The sequence below is a fragment of the Parambassis ranga genome, unplaced genomic scaffold (assembly GCF_900634625.1).
Source record: "Parambassis ranga unplaced genomic scaffold, fParRan2.1 scaffold_22_arrow_ctg1, whole genome shotgun sequence".
NCBI lineage: Eukaryota > Metazoa > Chordata > Actinopteri > Ambassidae > Parambassis > Parambassis ranga.
The window spans coordinates 1081738-1088680 of NW_021144778.1; the positions used below are offsets into that span (position 1 = coordinate 1081738).

The 6943-nt window shown below is 42.2% G+C and overlaps 1 long non-coding RNA gene and 1 other non-coding gene across 2 annotated transcripts; both read left to right on the forward strand.

The window, feature by feature from the left end:
• The first annotated feature begins 3283 nt into the window (after positions 1-3283).
• LOC114430276 (uncharacterized) lies at positions 3284-3851 on the forward strand. The gene is made up of 4 exons (XR_003669980.1): positions 3284-3369; positions 3445-3485; positions 3627-3677; positions 3764-3851. It is a non-coding gene; the product is annotated as an uncharacterized LOC114430276 (long non-coding RNA).
• A 2819-nt stretch (positions 3852-6670) lies between these two features.
• On the forward strand, positions 6671-6741 carry trnag-gcc (transfer RNA glycine (anticodon GCC)). Its single transcript has one exon. It is a non-coding gene; the product is annotated as a tRNA-Gly (tRNA).
• The last annotated feature ends 202 nt before the right edge of the window (positions 6742-6943 follow it).

The window sequence follows — 6943 nt, forward strand, 5'->3', positions numbered from 1 at the left end:
GTTACACAAACTGTGCCATATGCACCAACACAGATACAATGGTGCCGGGTAAAGAGGCAAAAATACCCACTGGACAAAGAAGTCCACAGTGACCTGAGGGTTAAGTGCATCCAAAACCTGCTCACACTGCAAGATCTGTGTTCAGGTGTGTACAGTGAGTTGCTGTTAAACTCTTCTTAAGGTGACAGCTGCATTTGCAGAAAGAAAAGGCATGATCTACAATTCTCAGTTCACAACCCAAGGCCAGATCAGACCTGTGTTTTAGGAGGTTGCATTAGTCTTATCAGTGATAGGTACAGCATGTTAAAGCCGTAACACTGGATTTCTGAAGTTCATGCTTTATTTGCAGTATTTATGAAAAAGTTTGACCTCTGTCTGCACCATACATGGTCCATTCAGTCTCATCTGGTGCACAAAGGCGTTGATACCCACTGCTGGTCCTTCATCCACCTGTTGAAGCAGCACATCCAGGGCCATAATACTTCCTGTCTGCCCCACACCAGCACTGAGAGCCCGAGAGACAGACAGAGAGTTATTACAAAGCAGCAAGTGTTACCATGAGATTGTCCTTGGACTCTTCATATGGAAGCACCTTAAGCTGGAAGCTTTAGATGGTGCTCTCTCACCTGCCATGAACTACAGTTGGTGTGTTAACCCCCTCTCTCTATGTGCTGTCTCATCAGTCCTCTGAACTGGATCAGGACTTCAGTGCACTCTGGGACACTGTGGTGGGGCCAGGCAGTGAAGTGGAAATGTTTCACTGTGCATTCCTCTGAGGTGTTTCTCTGTGAAGAACATTCATAGACAGCCATTCAGGTATTGTCTGAACCACAATTCAGTGTTGGTGGATTCAAAAAGAGGAAATATGGAAAAATGGCTCTGACACAGGTCAGTGTGACTCTTCAGCTATAAGATAGGTTTGTAGTTACACAGTAACAAGTTTGAATGGTTTTTACATGTTTCACTTGAAATTCCCTCAGGGTCCAGCTGGGCTCCTTTTGCTCTGTTGGGACAGTGACTAACAGCTCTCCATAGCAGCATGGATTGCTGTCTGCAGGCCAGTGCTGTTCACACTTGGTCTACAAAGAAGAAAACATCTGATTGGCCCTCATATGACCATTTATTAACCATGTTTCCCACCAAACTGAACTGATGAAGCTGCTCTAAGCAGCATCCACACATAAGAAGACTGCAGGTCCAGAGGCCTCGCCTCAACCCTTTGAATGAAAGTGACCTGGATGACTGAGAAGCTTCATCAACAAGACAAATGATTAACAGCAGGCAGAACATTTTGAATTATCAAGAAATCTGGCAGTGAAACCTTGTTTTATTGACTTACCCTTCCTCCTTCAATGCAGCTGGTTACCATGACAATAGCTTTAACTCTTTGTTCCCCAATCATTCTCCAGAAATCTGTGACTGTGGATGGCAGAGGACCCTGAGTGGCAATGTACTGTTTGTTGTAGCCCTGAGAAGATATTTAATATGTGACCTTCTGTGTATTTGTGCTTTTATACAAGATGCTCACTATGAAATCAAAAGTACACTGTAAAAAAGCTGTATAAATTACGGTAAAAAAATGTCAAATGGTGACAGTAAAAGACTGTGAAATTTAAAATGGTATATCACCGTTGAAAACACATGGATTTACTCAAGTCAAACAACAGTATATAACTTCGATTTTTACGGACAATATATATTGAAAAAGCACAACTTTACTGTAAAAATACAATATTTTGATCAAAATAACTGGGAAATACAATGCCGTCACAGTTTGCACTGATATTCAGAGGAAATGACAGATGTTTTTGTTACTCACTTTTAAAGTTACGGAACAACACCATTCAAAAACACATCTTCATTTATACAAAATGAGATGTTAAAATATGTTATGTGTTTGTAAAAAAATACAAGAGTGTTATACTTACAGTATAGTGTAATAGATGTTTTTCTGGAAACACTGTAACAATCATTTGAATTTGCCAGGTTGCATTATGTTTGTGTAAGGCTTTTAATAGTTGCAGTAGTTGTGTCAATGATTGTGTTAATGGGAGGTGCTTACAAAGATGCACAAATAGCTGCAGTTATTGTTATTCACTAAGCAATCATCTATAAACTAGATGATTGCTTAGTGAAGTTATCATCTTAAAAACAAATGTTTATTTTTTTACTTAAAATATTTGACTATATTATTTATTTATACTTCCAATATATATTGTCATTTATTAATTGTTTAATATGCTTATTTAAATATACTGAAGCTCTAATCCCAGATCAAATACTGCAACTCAAACTCCACACCACAGGGGGCGCTTATACGTTACTACACCACGTTTCCACAGAAGACGAAGAAGAAATCAAATGCAGGGAGAAAACGGTTCGGAGCCTGTGGAGGAACAGAGGCAGGTGGAGGAACAGAGGCAGGTGGAGGAACAGAGGCAGGTGGAGGAACAGAGGCAGGTGGAGGAACAGAGGCAGGTGGAGGAACAGAGGCAGGTGGAGGAACAGAGGCAGGTGGGTTCGGAGCCTGTGGAGGAACAGAGGCAGGTGGAGGAACAGAGGCAGGTGGAGGAACAGAGGCAGGTGGAGGAACAGAGGCAGGTGGAGGAACAGAGGCAGGTGGGTTCGGAGCCTGTGGAGGAACAGAGGCAGGTGGGTTCGGAGCCTGTGGAGGAACAGAGGCAGGTGGAGACGTCACGGAACTTTTTGAATTTGAACCTTAGCGCCACAGCTGCGCGCCAGAGTCTGAGCTCTGGTTTTAAGGACTTAGCCTTTGACTCCTGACAACGTTTGGTACTGGAGCCAACGTTAGTGCCACTGTCTGTAAGTATACTTGAATTTACGCTGTTTCAGAGTAATAGTCACGAAGGAAGCTCCTCTCTGTTCCTAAAATAAGACTTGCTCGCGGTTAGGAAGCGAAAGTTAGAAGAACTGTCTGTCTTATGTGAGGCCTTTTGTTTTTAGCTTAGTTAGCTGAAATGCTGTTCGTGCCCCAGCTGCTATCGAGTCGGCTGGAAGAGCTTATAAATGCGCGATACAGTTGTGTGAGTCCGTCAGCGCACTTGAAACAACATAAGGTGACTTGTTCCATGAGAGGGTGCACACGCATGTTCAAAGTGAAATCCTCATTTACTTCCACATAACAAGGAAACAGACAGCAAGCGACATGTACAGAGTCACGGACACGGTTCTCAGGTGTTACAGCAGAGAAACGGGTTCATTCCCCTGGATATATGTATGTCAGGAAACTGAAGGGACCTTTGTCTTAGAGTTGTAAGTTTCTTCTGTTTTTAAACTGCAGGGCAGTTACTACACCTTCAGGGTCCACCATCCTGTGGCCCTGGCCTCCACACTGGAGTTCCTTTAGAGGTAAACAAACACTTTCTTCTCCTTTACAACTGATCAATTTGCAATTGTTGAACAAGAATTCTTGTTTCCACACAGGTTCTTCCTGATAAATCCAGAGAAGGGCACAAAAGTGGAGAGTGAGTAAAACAAGATGCGACTGTGTGACTGTCTGAAGCTAGCTTAACTAAACCTCAGTAGCTTCAGATACTAACTAAGGTTTTATTCAGATTGACTCGTGGTGTTGCTCATATTTAGGAGTCTTCTCTCTTACATTTCAGGCATTACAGTTAAAAACCACTTGCAGGCCCCACGTCACACCAAGGACTGAGGTGAGATTCAAATTCATTTAAATGTATCAAGCTGTGTTTTACATTTTTTGGTATAAATTATTGTGTTTTTCTGTGTCCTATGACAGCATCAGCAGAGATGGAGGAGAGGGATTCATGTTCATCAGAGGGCACAAGCTGCAAGGAAATCAAGGAGAAGCTACAATAACAACACAATCCTGTTCAAAGTAAGTCCTCCCTTTTTTAACTCTGTCTTAAAACATGTAAATCATCTGGTTATATGGAGTGTTCATGGGTAAACACAAGCACAGATGAAGATCTCCTGGAGTCTGTCCATGAACAGGATGCCGGTCCATCACAGGGCCTAGATCTCCGGTCTTTATTTTGAGGTTTTCATTATTGGAAGGAGGCTTTGCTTTGAAATCTTCCGATCTTCTGTGGGTTTTCTTTTTACCATACATTACTTAAAAGACTAAAATAATTAAATAAATAGTAAATATTTCAAATGTTTTATGATGGTAAAGGAACATGTTTCTTGTTATACTGCGTTTGCCAAATATTTTGCCCACATATGACCTATAGGAAAAGAACATTGGCTCCATTTATCATTGTTTCCTGCCAGTTTGCCTTTAAGTGCTTCCTTGGGCTCTGCTTCCATGTAAGGCACCCAGAGACAGTTCTGATGGCCACAGATGCCCCACTGTTAAACTAATTTAAATTCAGTTGAATTAAAGGTTGTGTCAATCTATGAAAAGACACCAACCTTAATCTGTTTTCTGTCTGCATGAGCTGACAGCCACCTGGCCAAGAGCTCGGATTTTCAAGCTGAAATGATCCAACAGCTCGTCAGCCTTCTTCTAAAGTGTAACAGCAGCCTCTCAGTGACACCGCCAGTCACGTCAAGACACAATGGTTCAGACAAGTCTGTCAACTGCAAATACAGGTGAGCACCACTAGGTGGATAAAATGTCTCAAACCTTGATCTGTTTCAGGTGAAAAGGCTGATTACAAGCCCGCCAACATATATGAGACAAGACAGTTCAAAAGATCGATGCTTCAAGGTCTATTTTTGTCAGTTGTAAAACGTTTCATGCTTTGGTATATGTGGGTATTACACATGTTGTTCACCTTTACATTTCATATATGGAACACTGATATTACCTTAGTGTAGACGTGGGTACGTTTCTACCTCCATACTTTATTTTATCATAAAATTGTCCAACTAACCTATATTTTCAGATTGCTGGTGAGTGCTGTGGTTTCTTTATAGTACATGGAGCTCAGTTGAACTAGAAGGCTGTGTCACTATGAATGTACTATTATTAAAGCATTGCTTTTTTCTCTTGTGTGTGCAGAGAGGGTTGTGCCTGAGTGACAACATCCAAGCAGTCTGAGCAGAAGTGGAGACAATACACAGGTTCCAGGTTCCAGACATTCGGACTGACTCTGGCTTGTTGGGTGAGGTTTGGACTGATTACTCTTCATACTCTTGATGGGCAACTGGCCTGTTTTTTTGTGGCACTGCTATGTGAGCAGGCTGAAAATGTTTTTATTGAGTCAGCTTAACTTGTGCTGTAAAATTAACGTAATTCCTATGTAGCCATATACATCACAATGTATTTGTTACGGTAAAATCCTGGCAACCACAGCTGCCGGTAATTTACCGTAAAGCTGAACTTTTTAAATAAAGTGCCGTAATATAATACACAGGTGTCCTGCTTTATTACTGAGATGTGTTGTCATTAGGTCTACAGGAGTGTGTATTTTTTAATGCAAATATCCGTTGTTTGTAGTGAAAATAACTGTAACCAGATTTACATGATGGTTGGTAACTTTAAGGTAAACTGCTGTAAACAGGTTTACAGTACATCTGTAAATACACAACATTCTTCTACTGTAAAATGTGCGGTTATCAAAAAGTCCTACTGTAATCTGTTATACGTCCACATCTTATTTTTCACGGTAAAATTCTGGCGACCACAGCTGCTGGTATTTTACCGTAAAATACACAGATTTTTTTTTTTACAGTGTGGTGTTTTTAGGTTGTTTTAGGAAATAAATAGTTTGATTTCCAGGTTGATGCAGCAACAGCTGCTGCTCTGACACCATTGTTCATGTCTTCCTCTCTCTGCACTGTGTTAACACACCTGAATGCTGCAGAGCATCTTCTTCTTTCCTGCTAAATAAATAATGGCCCTGTGGTCTGGTGGTGTCGGTTCACCTTGGACAGTGATGGACAGGAGGACAGGAAGGTCCGGCTGCTCTCAGCTGGGACCTGTGTGTGTCTGGGTGCACACACACCTGCAGTCTGCCCACAGTTACTGACGTAGTCACTCTGTCACACCCCAGCTGACACATGACCGCACCAAGTGGCTGCTGCTATGACAGATGGTGGTTGTCAGCATTCCTCGTTAGTATAGTGGATAGTATCTCCGCCTGTCATGCGGAAGACCGGGGTTCGATTCCCTGACGGGGAGAAAGACTTTTACCAGCAGATAGGATGATACTGACCCTGTACATTGCTGCTGCAATAGAAAACATTTCCCAGTTTGGGATAAATAAAGTATTTGTTCTGTTCTGTTCTGTTCGTCTTGTGTCTTGTGAGCTTTAGATTATATTATTTCTTGGGCTCTATGCTCTAAGAGTCTTAAAAATATGTGGTTTCCTTTATTTACAGTGGTGCATGTCATGTGACTTTACTTATGCAACATGTATGATAATGTTCTGTCTCCTCTCATTTCCAGACGTGCAGCCAAAAACATGTGCAGTGATGATATGTGACGGTATCATCATGGTCTCAGAGAGAACAGCTGAGTGTGTCTGTTCTGATCTGTGGATGCTTGTGTCTCTTCTCCCCTGTAGTTTCCTGCTTGTTGCTCCGTCACACGCCCTCTGCTGGTGAGCCGCGTCATTACACACAACCGCTCATGTAATGAGGCGAATTTAGAACAATTGACTTTACGTGGGGGAGGGATTGATTTTGGAATGAGGAGGCTGCAACCTGCGATGGCACCACTAGATGTCAGCTTTTCACAGCATTGGTGGTTCAGTGGTAGAATTCTCGCCTGCCACGCGGGAGGCCCGGGTTCGATTCCCGGCCAATGCAATGACCCTTTTAACTGAGGAACATGTGAGGGGACATATATTCACCTTCACATCTATGCTGTTGTTCAGCATGTTGTTTTTATATGTGTTAACAGACCTATCTGACTTCTGTTAACATCACTGTGACATACACACAGAGGCTCTACACTTCACAGACGAGCTTCAGTGGTACAGTGCACATCACATTTGAAACAAGAGCACTT